The sequence below is a fragment of the Cynara cardunculus genome, assembly GCF_001531365.2.
Source record: "Cynara cardunculus var. scolymus isolate 2C chromosome LG 13, CcrdV1, whole genome shotgun sequence".
In the NCBI taxonomy this organism is placed as follows: Eukaryota; Viridiplantae; Streptophyta; class Magnoliopsida; order Asterales; family Asteraceae; genus Cynara; species Cynara cardunculus.
In genome coordinates, this window is record NC_037540.1 from 7634157 (window position 1) to 7650190 (window position 16034).

The following is a 16034-nucleotide window of genomic DNA, read 5'->3' on the forward strand; positions in this document are numbered from 1 at the left end:
TTTATTTTTAATTAAAATAAATTTAATCAGTAATTCTTTTTAATTTTTTTAGTTTGAAAAATCACTGAAAAAATATTTTTTAATTTTAATTAAAATAAAATTTATCAAAAATCTTTTTTAAATATAATTTTTTTTTTGTAAATGTAAGTACTTTTTTGTTATATTTGTTTAATTTTAAATATTCAAATACTTTTTTGTTCAAAAAATGTTCAAGGACTTAAACGTTCAAAATATGAATGTTCATTGGGTTTTTCCAAACTTTTTCATTATTTTACTACATTAACCAGTTGTATAGGTCATAAGGATGTATCTGTCATGTTTTAGAAAGTCCAATGACTTATTTAACATGTTTTGAGCAAAAATGCAAAACAAATAATAAAAATCTAATTTCCTTTGTTTTAAATAATTTACTGGAGATGTACTAAGATTCAACTTGATTGGCTAAATTTTTGACCTCGCCAAACAAAGTTAAAGCCAAGGACCGTAGCAATATTTGAACGAAAGTCGGTGAAGACCAAAGACTAAACCATTTAGTTCGGTTAAATAGGCTTACACATTGAATACGTTATAATAGCCTAAAAACCGATCAAACCCAAAACATGTTCGTGTCGATAATTTGGGAAATAAGAGTTTTGCAAATTTAATTTGATATGATGGTTAGTTGTGTAGGATACCATAAATAATAATTGGAAATTGGAATCGGATGAATAAGTGTAAAAAGGAGTATTTTATTTTGAGCGATGGAAATGTGCATTTAAAAAAGTTTAACATTTATGGGAATGAATATGAATTAAAAGCAACGAGACAGCATGTGGTTACAATGTGAAAAGGAACGGCTGTGGAATTTACGTGAAAGAAACGCGCCGCCAGTGAGCGTAAGGATTGGTGTAAAAAGGTTTGGAGTTGTTGCACTATAGCTGTAAGGGTAGGACGGATAGCGACGGGTGGAGCGTGAAAAAAGGGGGTTACACAAGCCAAGAAGTAGAACCCTCTTTTCTTTTCTTTTTTTTTAAAATATTTTTAATTATGATTTAATAAAAAACTCTATTTATTTAAAAGAAAAATGAAATTGGGTTGTTGGCAAAAACGCAGACCTCTGATTAGATTATATAATTACAAACCCATCAAATCTTTGACCAATGCTGCACCCTCAATCTCCACCTTAGAATCAATCACCCCAACCTCGGATTCAAAAATAAATATGCACCATCCAAAAAAAATACTTTTAAATTACTAAATGAATTAATTTAGGGGTCGTTTACCAAACACTTACCCGGAAAGTGATTATCAGTAAAATTTAACACTATTATCTACGTACTGATAATATTTTAGTCCACCAAAACGACATCCTATGCAACAATTTACCCGGTAAACACTTATTGTGGTAAGAGTCGTTAGTCGTCGCCCTCACTTACCGGGTAAGATTCATGGTCCTTGTCTCGCTCTTACTGGGTAAGATTTTTGGTCCATACCATATTTTTCCGATGAGGTAACATGACTTGGTAAGCACTTACCCGAATAAGTGTTTGATAAACAACTATTTACTCTTAATTGTAATTGTAGTTTCTAGCCTTGTGCATCTTATATTTGAAGATTAAATGATGAAATAAATATTTATTTTAACACCAAATGAGGTATTAAAATAGACATTTATTTTACAATGGAACAATATAATAAGACTTTTTTCTTCAAATAATTATTTTGTAAAAATTAAGGAAATGTTTTTTTTTTTTAAATTAAGATATAAAAATATAGTTTTGATTTCAAATAAAACGCCCATGGTTTTTAGATTAAAGACAATGAGTATGCAAATAATAATAAAATTGTCATGAGGGTAGAGCCTTATCATAATAAATTATGGATTTGGTCCTTAGGTTTTGTCAATTGTTGTGAAAGAATCCTTTATCTTTGCAATTTGTATTGGATTTGCTCCCTCATACTAGCAGTCGTCCATCTTTTCCGTACTTTATCTTCTCCGTTAAGTACGATGTCAAAATGGTCAGTTTGCTTTTTTTTTTCTTCTTATTTTATGATTCTTAATTAGCTTTTAACCCAATTTTAGCAGGTCCGAACACCCCTCGGCTTCTACCAGCGTAAACCCCGCTCCTTCATAGTCTGTACTGGCATCCCCCGTTACCGGTGCCCCATCATTCGTCTCCTTCCCCACGCATCTCCTCACCGATGATCCCCATAACCGGTCTCCCCCCCATTTTTGTCCCTCGTCTCCTACCCTACGCATCTCCGTCACCGATGATCCCCATAACCGGTCTCCCCCTGATTTTCGTCCCTCGTCTCCTCCCCTACGCATCTCCATCACCGGGCACCACTAGGAACCACCACTCATCTCAATTTATACTAAATCTCTAATTCCACTTGCGGGTTTCTTTTCGCCAGTTACTCAGTTAGAACAATCAATTTGCCAATAAATTGCTCAAATCCACAACCAACTTAATTGGAAATCAACATTGAATTCTAAACCAAAAACCCTAATCTAGAAACTAATTTATTGCAACATCAAAACATAAATAATTCTACGATCAAAACCCAATTTTTCAGGGTTCGTTAATACCAAAATCTAACAAAATTTTGATTCAAAAGAACCGTGTTCCATGAAATTTTAAACAAAAAACCCTAGTTTCTCATATAGAGGAGGGCTATTAATGGTAGAAGAAGACCTCGATGAACTGGGAATGAGATGAGGAGGCAGTGAGGATTGGAGTTAGGTCGTTGGAATTGGACGCGAGAGGAGATAACTGAATGTGGCTGGATTTTTCGCATAGGGAGGGTAGGGGAACGATGAAGACAAGGTGAATGAGGGGTGAGTGTGAGGGACCATATCCAATACAAATTACTTAGATGGAGGATTCTTTTATAACAAATGGCAAACCTAAGGAACCAGATCCATAATTTACTGATAATAATTTCTGATCGAGATACATCTTGAGTGTCGTTTAAAAGATAATAGATATTTACACTTACTTTTTGTAATTCAAAAACTAATGATGCATTATAGTGCTATGGATGGGTTTTTTTTAATAAGAAACTCATACATTATTAACATTTTTGCATCTATATTAAATTAGTCCTCGATCATACATTAATTTTTGTAATAAAAAATATTATATTTCAATTTATTATTATTATGTTATAAAAGAGAGCATGGCCTCTTAGGTTGAGAGGATGCTTGCAACACAAACTCTTATAGTAGAAGTTAGGGTCTAAAGGGTCGTTTACTAAATACTTACTTGGTAAATGTTTATCGGATAAATTTCTTTATCGGATGAATATGAGAATGGTCAAGAATCCTATCGGATAAGAGCAATGAAAAACATAGAGAGTCTTACCTGGTAAGTAAGGATGACGACTATTACCCAAGTAAACACTTACCAGTAACTTGTTGCATTCGATATGTTTTGATGTACTAAAATCTTACGTATCAAAATAAATTATAATATTGAATCTTATAAATAAACACTTATCGTATAAGCATTTAAGTAAAAGTCCCCTAAGAACATCTCTCATGTAAAGCTTTTGAAGGCTTGTTGATGTTATAAAAATAACCTTATTACTTTGGGGAAAAGACTTTTTGTTAAAGTCAAAGTGGATTCCACACTTGTTGGTAGAATATTTTGAATTATTTATATTTTCATATTTTTTGGTATTTTGAAAGTTCTTCATATGTATAGGTTATTTCTTCTAACAAAAACATATGCATCATTGTATTTAAGGATATTTATTTATTTTAAATTCTGATTTCGCCATTCAACTTTTTTAAACTTCATCAATTATCTCATTCATCTTTCTGGTTTCAACTATAAACTTTAAATAAAAATTATTGTTTCACTTATAAACTTTAATTATCTCGTTTCATTTATGAACTTTAAACAAAAATCATTGTTTCACTCTTTCTGGTTTCACTTATGAACTTTAAACAAAAATTGTTGTTTCATTTTCTGTTTTCACCTATGAACTTTTTGATTTTATCTTTAAACACAAATTATTTAAATATTATTATTGATTATTTCAAAAAATAAAATATGATTATCTTGCAAAAATAAAACGTCATCTAAATATTATTATTTATTATCTTTCAAAAATAAAATATGATTATTTTTTAAAAAATAAAAATAGTTTGTTCCAAAAATACCCTTCATTTAGTATCAATTAACTTGCTTCCCATTTTTTTATCAGATTATATAAACTTCCACTTAATCACAACCATTGATTAAAAAATAAAATGCTCAGATCGGTTAACAAAATTAATATTATTTACTTGATTAACAAATAATTGTGACTCTACAAAGATCTAACCACCAAATTGTCATTGGACCACTGCAGGCAATGCTATACAATTTGCAAGTAATTCTAATATTTTTCAAAGTTAAATGTATAATTCCTATCAAAGATAGAGGATTTTGTATTAATATTATGTGTTTCAAAAAATATATAAATAACTATGTAATTAGTAATTAGATGAATTATCGTATGAGAATAGAAGTTAAAGTGAGAAACGTGAAAATGAATTTGCATCCTTGATCATTTTTTATCTCACATTCATTCCATGAATCATGTTTTATCACGAGAATTGATCTGATGCATACTATTAATGTTGATCTTCAATTAAAGTTGATCTAAGAGTGTAGATTTTCTTTTATCCTTCTCACCATAACTTGTTTTCTTACGTGAACCTAACTCTTGATAAATATACTCTAAGGAAATGCATTGTTTTTTTTTTTTTTAATCATTGCCTTTAAATTTATGTTTTTGTATTTAGGGGTGGAAATTTTGACCAATTAAATCAACCAACATGTATACCAACTGTATCAATTAAATTAATACCAATTGTAATCATCTGGCAATATCGTATCAAATGTTTAAACTTGGTTGGTACATAGTATTGAATGATGTGTACCATAGTAGTATTGTAGTACCAACTTATTTAATAATTTTATTAATTAGTAATTAAATTAATCAAAAAATATTCTTATCTTGAGTTTTCGAATTTGAAATAAAAAGTTTTTCAGTTTTTTTTTCATTTAACTCGATTGTCTCCTTCCTCCAATTCTCTTCGTCGGCGCTACTGCACCAGCCCCCCGACACTATCGCTGCATCCTGATTTTTTTGAGTTAGTTTATTTTTTTCCCTTTTCAGATATTGAATATTAAACCTTGTTATATTAACTTTCCTGTTTGAGCATTTGAGTATTGTGAATTAGTTTTTTTTGCTTTGATATATATGTAATTTGAAATTGGTATAAATTAATACCAAAGTCGATTATAAGTTTAGTTGGTTGGTACATAAAATAATTTTTTTTATACCAATTATAATTAATTAGTATACATTATTTACAATTTCTTTTTGTTATTATACCAATTTCACCTCCTTTTGTAAATCAACCACTATAGGAAATAGATGAATTATGCTTGATTGAAAGTTGTGGTATTATGTGTGACCCAACAAAGGGTGATGAGGTCATGAAGATAAGAAAGAAGGTTGTGTTGTGGTATTATGTGTGACCCAACAAAGGGTGATGAGATCATGAAGATAAGAAAGAAGGTTGAATGAAATTTCTTTGTTTCTAAAATTTAGTCCTTTCATATGTATTTTTAATATTGATTTTATTACTCTTTCATCTTTTTTTTACATAAATCACTATTAATCATCAATTCTGTTCGATATATGTTATCATTCAGATATTTTTTTTTTACTGACTATCTCTATTAAACTACTTAAGGGAATTTATGTAATAATGAAAATTAGTGTATACATATTAAAAGGAATTTGGCTCAGTGGTATTATAATCTTTGGCTTCCTAGAAGATTAGGGGTTCAAACTTCATCAAAGATGAAAAGGGTGTGTGAATTTATTTGTCGTATATAAATATTATATACTTAAAAAAAATGAGTGTATACATTATTTAGTTTGAAAAATAAGCAAAAAATTTAGTATACTTACTTCTACAAAATTTAAAAGTTTATGTGGGGGAGGGAGTGTTTCAAAAGTTTGAATTAGATGAAGTTTCATTATCGGCTTGTCCATATTAAGTTAAAACTTCAACTTGAATAACCAAGTCCAATAGCTAGCACTTTTAGTGTTGCTACTAATTTTAGGATTGACTTCCCCCCACACCCACATCCACATCCAATGGGTGCTTAGCTAATAAATAAAGTAAAGAACATAGTAGAAGAGAAATACTTAAAAGTTATTTCCATCAAAAATAAAACACAAGTTGTGCCCACAATGAGCAGTAATGCTGAAAATTAAAGACTTGACATTAAATTATAACTACAGCTATAAAATATAAAAAAAAAATGGTTGGAACTTCTATATTGTTGGAGCTCTCCCAAATGCTAAGACCTCTTACTTATGGTTGGGTTGGGTTGGGTTGGGGTGGGGTGGGGTGCACATCCTTTTTACTCAATGAAAAGAGTCATCAATCGAAACATAGACAAAATGGCTCTTTTCCTCTTTTATTATGAAATCTTCATATTTGCTTTCAACTTTGGGAGGGAGAATAAAAATGAGAGATGAACATCCCTTCTGTCCAATTAAAAGTGGCATCATTCCAAATTTAAGACAAAATACTTCTTTTCTTCAATTTCTGTGATATCTTAACCTCCAGTTTTAGATCCTTCAAGTAACCAGTAAATAAGATGCTCGATCTTATCCAAAAATGCAGCGAGTTTCTTCACAGTCCAATATTTAGCCTAAAAATGATGCATATAACCGTAAAACATAATCAACATCTCTAAATAAAAAATAAATTAATAAAAAGAAGAAACATGAACACATAAAGAGGAAACACAACTAAAATTGATATGTAAATAACGTTCTAAATGAGAGTTATCACTCATCTATATATGTTTTTGGTTTTCGTCCCAACACTTCATAAAGTACATTAGTGGTTTAAATTCCGTGTTTCGGAGCCCAAATTGGTCCCTCCACTTAACACTGTTAAGAAGGCTTCATTAGGTTAGTCATGTTCGAATCATGTGCGGGGTATTTTTGTTTTGACGCCTAAATTTAGAGTGAATTACATTTTTGGTCCCCTCGTCTATAGTTGTTTTTTCGTTTTCGACCCTACAATTCGTAAAATACACTTACAGTCTATTTTTGTGTTTTGAATCCCAAGATCATCCTTCCCCGACATTGTTTCTTCGACAAGCCTCACTCCTTCCTTGAAAATCCATGTTCTTGGTTTTCGTCCAAGAATAAGGGTTTTCATGGAGGGTATGAGATTTACCAGATAAACAACGTCAGGTAAAAGACCATTTTAGGCTTCAAAACACGAAAAATTGACTACCATTTTACTTTCGAATTGAATGGAAGAAAACCAAAAAGCAACCATGGACGAGGGACCAAAAATATAATTCACTCTAAATTTAGGCATAAAAATACGAAAATGCTCCTTATGTGAGGGACACATGACTAACTTAATGGAGTTTCCTTTAATAGGATTAAGTAGAGGGACTAGTTTTGGCTCTGAAACACGAATTCTGAACCACCAATGCATTTTACGATTCGTAAGGACAAAAACCAGAAAAGTGACTATAGATGAGGGACCAAAAATAAATATGCAGAGAAGGCCTAATTTGGGTTGTGTGAAGAAGAATAGGCAGAGAAGGTCTGATTTGACGACCTGTTGGGTTCGACTCGATTTTGATTTCATTTTAAATTAAGCTGTAAATTGAAAATTAATTTTATTTATACATTATATATTAATTAGAAGGGTACTTGCACAATGCAACAAAATTAATCTTGATTTTAATTTTATATTTTATATTTTGGGTCTATCAATATTATGATGCTATGTGGTTTTGAGAAAAAGAAAATGTTTTTATTTTTGAATGAAATATAATTTTGAAGATGTCATAAAATTTTGAAAAAGTAAGTGATATTAATATTAAATTAACTATTTAAAAGTTCTCGTATGTAGTTTCTTTGATTCAAACTTTTATCATAATTTAATAGAAATTTAAAAACGAATTAATTTATATTTGATTTGATAATATCATATTTTATAAATATAATAACTAAGTATTCTGTTAGTTATCAATGATTATCCCAATTATATTTTAGATTTTTTATATTTAAAATAAGATGTTTATTCAATATCTGATTATGTTTATCTGCAGTTAGTTAGACAAATTCAAGTATGGAGCTTCAATAAGTTGTACTTATGCACAATTTACTTGTAGTCTTAAATTTTAAGTAATATGTATCAATAAACAGTACTTCGTGTATAAACCACATATATATTCCATATAACATGAAATACAAATGTACACATTGGTCCCAGAGTACATATATGGTTACATACATACATGACTTGAATATCATAAAACTCTTAAAAATCATTTTTTATGCATGAAGTACTATTTGTTGATGCATATTACTTAAAATTTAATATTACAAGTAAATTGTGCATAAGTACAACTTATTAAACCTCAACTTTTGAATTCGTGTAACTAATTACAGATAAACATAATCATATACATGATAAACATCACATTTTAAATATAAAAAATTTAAAATATAATTAGGATAATCGTTGAGTTTTAATAGAATACTTAGTTATTATATTTATGAAAAATTATATTATTAAACTAAAAATAAATTGATTTGTTATTAAACGAATAAAATATTTGATTATTATCTTTATAAAATATTATATTATTAAATTAAAAACAAACTGATTCATTATTAGACCTGAATTAAATTATAATTAAAAAATTGAATCAAGAAATTATACAAAAAACGAAAAGTTGTAAATAGTTAAACTAATACTAATATTGATATTCTTTTTTTTTTAAATTTTAACTATAATATATTCAAATTTATATTTTATTATAAAATAAAAATATTATAAATTTCTCAAAATCATATAAAACTGTATTATATTAATAGACAAAAAATATTAAAAAACAACAAAATTCAGATATATTTCATTGTATTGTACGAGTACCCTTCTAGAATAGTTTTAAAAGACATGATTGATTCAAACACCAATAATGAATCATTAACATACACTCTTGAATTTTTAAATAATATGTATTAATCAATGCAATTTGATTAATAATAATTATAAATATTAAAGACATTTGTTCACAAATATACGCATTAACATAATAAAATAAACCAAAAAAATAATATTATTGAGTATTAAATTAAAAAGAATAAAATGTATTCTTTTATTTATAATTCTTTTAACTATAACCAAATAAATTCCCCGGTTTTTTCTTCATAGAGAAATTATTCTAGAGTTTATGCTGATTAATATGCATACTCCATGTGACATTTGAATTATTATATACTATATCCAAATAAATCTATACAATAAAAAAGTAATTATTATACTTTTAATTAAATTAAATGATAATTTTTTATGAAATCCATTTCATAATTAATAGTATAATTGAAAATTAGACATTTATTTTTGAAATTAGACACTTATTTTAGGACAATTAAAACATTCGTGTACAATTATTTTACGACAGAGGAAGCAATAATTAATTGTTTAATTAGTTAAATAATTATCCTATTAAACCATGGACCAGTATATATAGTAATCAGATATTCATCTCAATGTTTATGTAGAGGACCATAGGACAAGTTGGGATGTAATTTGAGATTGAAGGTGTGTAGTTTTTAACGTAGACAACTACCATATATGGGATTTCAATCAATCGACTTGGAATGTATCAGAATGCATACATATTATTGACAGATTACTTTGTTTAGCTGGTTATTCAAGATTTTCAAGGAAGCTAGACTGAATGACTTTGCGAGAAATCCATTAGAACGATCCGTGGTGGACCTTAAATGAGTTACTGTGATATTTCTACTTGTTGTATGCAACGTTTTTATTGTAATGATATAATGTACATGCAATGAAATATAATTGTAAAATATTTTAAAGCATACAACAATGTGTTATACATCTGAAGATGCAAGAACATGATTTAAGTGCATATTGTGTTGTTTAGGGTGTATCAATGGCTTACACACTAGAAATGGGAAGTCGTTAGAATGTGATGGTTTGCTTGCGAGTTTGCTCCACGAGCAAAGTTGAGTATTGTTAGGCGTTCGCACTATAAGAGCAGGCAATTAGGTCTACCAGGTTAAACGATCTACGCAAAAACAAGCATTGGCTTTGGCGGAAACTAGTATTAGACGTAAGAGCACAAACATGTGTGTCGTGCCACATATTTTGCAACCCTCCCTTGTGTGTAGTCAACAAAGTCGGGAGAATTTGTGAGATATGAATGCTTAATTGTTAAAGTCATTTCAAATATGTTATTTCGAAAAGAGTTCAAATATGATTAGCGTTAGTATTGTATAAAAACATGAACTCACTACGCCTTGAACCCAACAAAATCTCTCTTGAAGAATTTGCAATGAAGTAAAGATTCAATGATCAAGACATGTAGAAATTGAGCACCATGGATACTTGTTGGTTTAATATTGCTATGATATTGATATCGATTTATTGCCAATTAGAGTAGTTTATTTTGTTATGTAATAAGCGATATGGGATGAAATGTAAGATATATTGAAATATAGAAATTTGTGTGTAATTTACTTTTTATATATAACTAGAAGGTGTTTGCGTAATACGGTGAGATACATCTCAATTTTAATAATTTGTTTTATTTTTTATTTCTATCGATATTTATAAAACAATATTTATGTGATTTTGAAAAAAAACCGATAATATATAATATATAAATATTAAAATCACATAATATTGTTTTATAAATATTAATATCAAATTAACTATTTTAAAAGTTTCTCACATTTTATAATTTCTATTATTCAATTTTTTTATTATAATTTAATTTAGACATAATAACGAAGTAATTTATTTTTGGTTTAATAATACAAGTTCTTTTAAAAACAATAATTAAGCAATCTGTCATGACTCAACAACTATCCTAATTATATTTTAAAGTCTTTTTTATATTTAAATTGAGATGGTTATCCTTATTTAATTATATTTATCTGCTGTTAGTTACACGGATTCAAACAAGGAGCTTTAATAAGCTATACTTATGCACAATTTATTTGTAATTTTGAATTTTAAGTAATATGCATCAATAAACAATATCTTATAAAAAATTGGTTTATAATATAATATAATATGATTAGTATATTTATATTCTAAAGTTTAATTGGTAGTATCATTTAAATCATTATGAACATATTTGTGCATTACTTTGAATCTTTATAAGTATCGTACGGAGAACAAATATTGGGGTATTATTGAGTATTTATTTGTGATTTATGTACGTGGCTACTGCCCAGTAAAAGAAATTTTCGTGGGCCCAACTTGACAGCCCAGGCCCCAAGATTTTCTATCATATCTCCATATTTTATACAAAGAAAAAAAATCTGCAGAAAATTTGAATTTCTTTTTGGTAGATTTATTTTAATTGAGATGATTTAATAGACGTGATTAAAAAAAGTGATTTATTTAATCACTCTTTTTTTTATAAATAAAAAAATATTCCTCTTTATTTTAATGGAAATATGCGAAATATTAAATATAAACTAATATTTGTTGTAAACTTGTGCATACAAATCCAAATCATTTAATAGGTGTTGATTTATACGGTTTTTATGTTTTGTTCTTATGTGTGTCTATGTGATGAAACGTGTATTGATGTTTTTTACCATATGCAAAAAGGCCCAAAAGTTTTATATATAAAACAAATTACATGAACACAACATGTTTCAGGTATGTCGTTTCATTATAGTGTTTACCAGCAAAAGATATCACCCGCAACCTTATTGTGTAACATCATTGGCTATCAAAATGAATTATTGGTAAGTGTCTTAAACCTGTCAAACACTTACCGGACAAGACTCTCGGTCTTTATCATGTCTCTTACAGGGTAATATTCACAGTCCTTGTCATGCTCAATTAGTAAAATAAGTGATATGAGTTTCACTAATCCTATTGTGTAACATTGTTGATTATCAAAATAGACTATTGGTGAACATCTTCAACCCGGTAAGAGCTTACCCGGGTAAAACTTAAGAGTTGTTTTTTCTTCACTTATCGGATAAGACTCTCGGTCTTTTTCAATTGTCATTTCTTTTAGCAGGTAAGATTCTTGGTTCTTACCGTACTCAATCAATAAGTTAAGTGATATAGGTAAACACTTACCCGGTTCTTGTTTAGTAAAACACTTACCCGGTTCATGGTTACTTATAACTCAAAAAACTACTTGTAACCAACTAGAAATTTTTTAAAGTAAAGTTACTAGTAGTCCCTAAAAATAGATCAAATAGATGGAGATCAATAGCAAAGGCCAACCATATGCTAGCCGATATGAAGTACAAACAACGATGGGGCGACAAGGAGTGGCGAAGGAGAGTGGTACCGTTATTTACGATACATTTGAAAGGGCGTAGGGATTGAAAACGGTAAAACTGATTTAAGTTTGTTTTTACTTTAAGATATTTATTGTCGATTACATGTAGTTTGTTTTTTGTTATAAGGATATAAATAACCAATTTTAAAAGTTTGATAGGTTATTTATTACAAAAAATATTAAGAGCTTAATCATTCAAAATGAGAAATTTTTAGTTTTTTTTTATTAAAAAAATAATTTAAAAACTTAATCACTAAAAATAAGAATATTTAATATTTTTTATTATAAAAGTAATTTAGAAAATTAATCATTAAAAATCAAATAATTCATTGGGTTAAAATATAACAAAAAAAAGAGTAAATTATAGTTTTCTACCTTGTGGCTTGCTAAAAAAATGATATTTTAGTCCATACAATTATCAAATTACACATTTTCATCTTTATAGTTTAAAATTCATTTTTATTTTTGTCTTTGATTTATAAATTATTGTTAGTTTTGTTATTACGACTTACAATTTATTTATGTTTTCGTTCTTCATACTTACAAACCACAATTTTAAAACCATAACGACTAGCATTGCAATTTTGAACAAACTGTAGGAACTTAAAACGAAATTTACTCTAAGAAGTGATGGATCACCTCGTACCACGAAAGTGCTGGTGTCACGGTTCCACCCGTGAAGTGATCAACTATGGAAAAGGAAATTAGTGAAAAGACAACAATAGAAATCCTTTTTAAGTTTTTTTTTCCAAATTAATTTGTATTTTATTAACTACGATATCATGTGTCGTTTTTTTACATTTAAATTAATGTATAGTTGCTTATATTTCATAAATTAGTTGACGAGTTACGTGTAGGTCTAAAAATTAGTTGTTATATGATAAAATTGACTACTAGTTGGAATATTAGTTAATAAACTGATAACGTTATATAAAAGCTAATGTGATGTTTGTTTTTTAAGAGATATTGAAGTTTGAAATCTTATTTACTTCTGATTAATAAGAGGTGATGTTGAAGTTTGAAATCTTAATCAATAAGATCATTTGTTTTTGTAAACTGATTACTGTCTAAATTTGTTTAAATTGTCTATTTTATCGATTAGAAAATTATATGTTGAATTTATAGATAAATTCATATAGTTTCACATATTTATTCATTATTATTACGGAATTTATAATTAAATTATATAATTAGCATACATTTAAATGAAAATATGCCATTAACGGTATCTAACACATTTAAATCCTATTAAAATACATCAATTGAGAGATGTGAGGATCAATTTGGTAATGATCAATTGAGAGAAATGAACGATTAAGGTTAATCGATTGCGAAAGGTTGTTACTAAATGTTTCGAGAATAATTAGAGGTTGGTTTACCTCTTACCATATAAGAGAACAATAAGATATAACTGCTTCTGGAAAATTGAAAAAAACAAACAGCCTGAATGACCCTCCCTCTTAACGAATCAGACATAAGAGACTAATATTTGAAGAAAAAGCAAGCAAACAAGGCCTAACTAAACTAATTGAAAAATGTAGAATAATCAAATGAAAAAAATTATTTAGTTACAATATTACATAATATAATTAAAACAGATGATGATACATTTTATCTCAAATATATTTTCAGTTATTTAGGTTTAATAGACATTCAGTTCTTTTAATTATGATTTTAAAAAACACATACTAAATTATGGTTTTAGAAAACACAGAGGCTAGTACTCTCTTGGAGCCACATGTGTTTATGTGTGAATTGTTGTAGAGAAAAACTCACTTGGTATCCAAACATGTTTTTTTTGTATCCAAATGTAAATTTCAAAATTGCATCAAATTTTTATTATTCATTTACAATAAAATACTGAATATTGTTACATTGCATAAATATACAATTAATTCACAATCTTTAGAATCAAGATATATCATGCTGTATTGCACATATATACATCTGTAATAAATAAATTTTCCTATTTAGTTCTTAAATTAAATCTAATATAAATTTTAGGGATTTTTTATGTTTCAAAAACCTGCTTAAAATTTAATTTAAAATGTATGCTATAAACTTTTAATGCACAACTTAATTGTGGTAGAGTTACGGTTTGAGAAAATTTTGGACAAAGTGGGGATCGATTTACATACGGTCTTGTATCCTTAACGTAATTCCAAATATGAGTCGACTTAACACTCTTTCTTGCGTTGCCCTTCAAGTGTCAGTGTCAGTTTTCTTCATGTTTTGGCTTTTGTTGAAGGTTTGCTTGGTTTTCTCTTGTTTGTCGAGTGGATTTCTACATCTTGCAAAAACTTGAACTTCTTTTATTCTTGTTTGACTCTTTTTGATTAATAAATGTTACCTTTAAAAAAATAATAAAAAACTTAAACAACATAAGTTAAATGTTTTGGATAGAGAAATAATATTGTGTTAGATTTAATTGTTTGAATACTGTAGTTAGTACTACAATTGCTAAATAGAATAGTTGTTTAATATATGTCATGTTTTAGAGATTTTGACTTTTGATATCATATTTTAGAAAAATTATATCATAGTTGTTGGTGATGCTCTCCATATGTATCAGAGGGGTCTTCTTTTGAGAACTTGGTAATTCTTGAGAGATATGTGAGATATAACTTAAACAATAAAAAATTAGTTGAAAAATAAAATCTAATATAAATTAAAAACTTCTATTTCCTCTCTCCTATTTTTCCTCGTTCATATTTCTCTCTCTTCTCTTTCCATATCATACATGTACACAAAATTAAATATGAACTCAAAGTGAACACATTCTTAAAAATACTATTATAGTATGTGAATAAACTATATAAATCTACGAGATCTAATATAGATTGTGAACATATTATGAACACAAACTAAATCAATAAAACTAAATCTAAGTATACCATTTATGAAAACCATAGTAAATTTTTTTATATTAAAATTGTTTATATTATATTCACAATGTGTTCACTTTTTATACACGATGTGTATATTAATAAAGAGATATGAGAGAGACGGAAAAAGATAAATTTGAAATTTACTAAAAAATACATTATTTTTTTTTTAATAAATAACAATAATTATATCCTTAATTATCTCATTAATTCATAATATTAATTATCTTAATTTAATGGACTATGATGAATCTCACATATTTTTCATTTCAAATGATCAAGTCACATATGTGTTAAATAAATTTACTTAAAGCGTCTCTAACGGTTGTTATAAGAACCCATTTTTTATACTTCTTTTAGGAAAGACAACATATTATATATATATATATATATATATATATATATATATATATATATGAGCGATCAAATAAAAACCACTCCAATTTGTAAAAATCGTAAAAACTACTCTCATCCGTCGTCAATTTTATGAATTTTTTTCATGAAATTGTTAATCTTGTGAAATTGTTTCATATACTACTTAATGAAATTTTAATGAAACTGTTTCATGTATTTCTCTAAAATTAAAATAATGAAGATGATAATATCAATGATTAACACCCTCCACAATAAAAATGGTTAATCAACCTCTCATAATTACCAAAAAATAAACAAAATGAAAAATTATGATTGGTTGAATGAGGTTTTCACGGTTTTTACAAATTGAGTGGTTTTTATTTGAACCCACCCATATATATATATATATATATATATA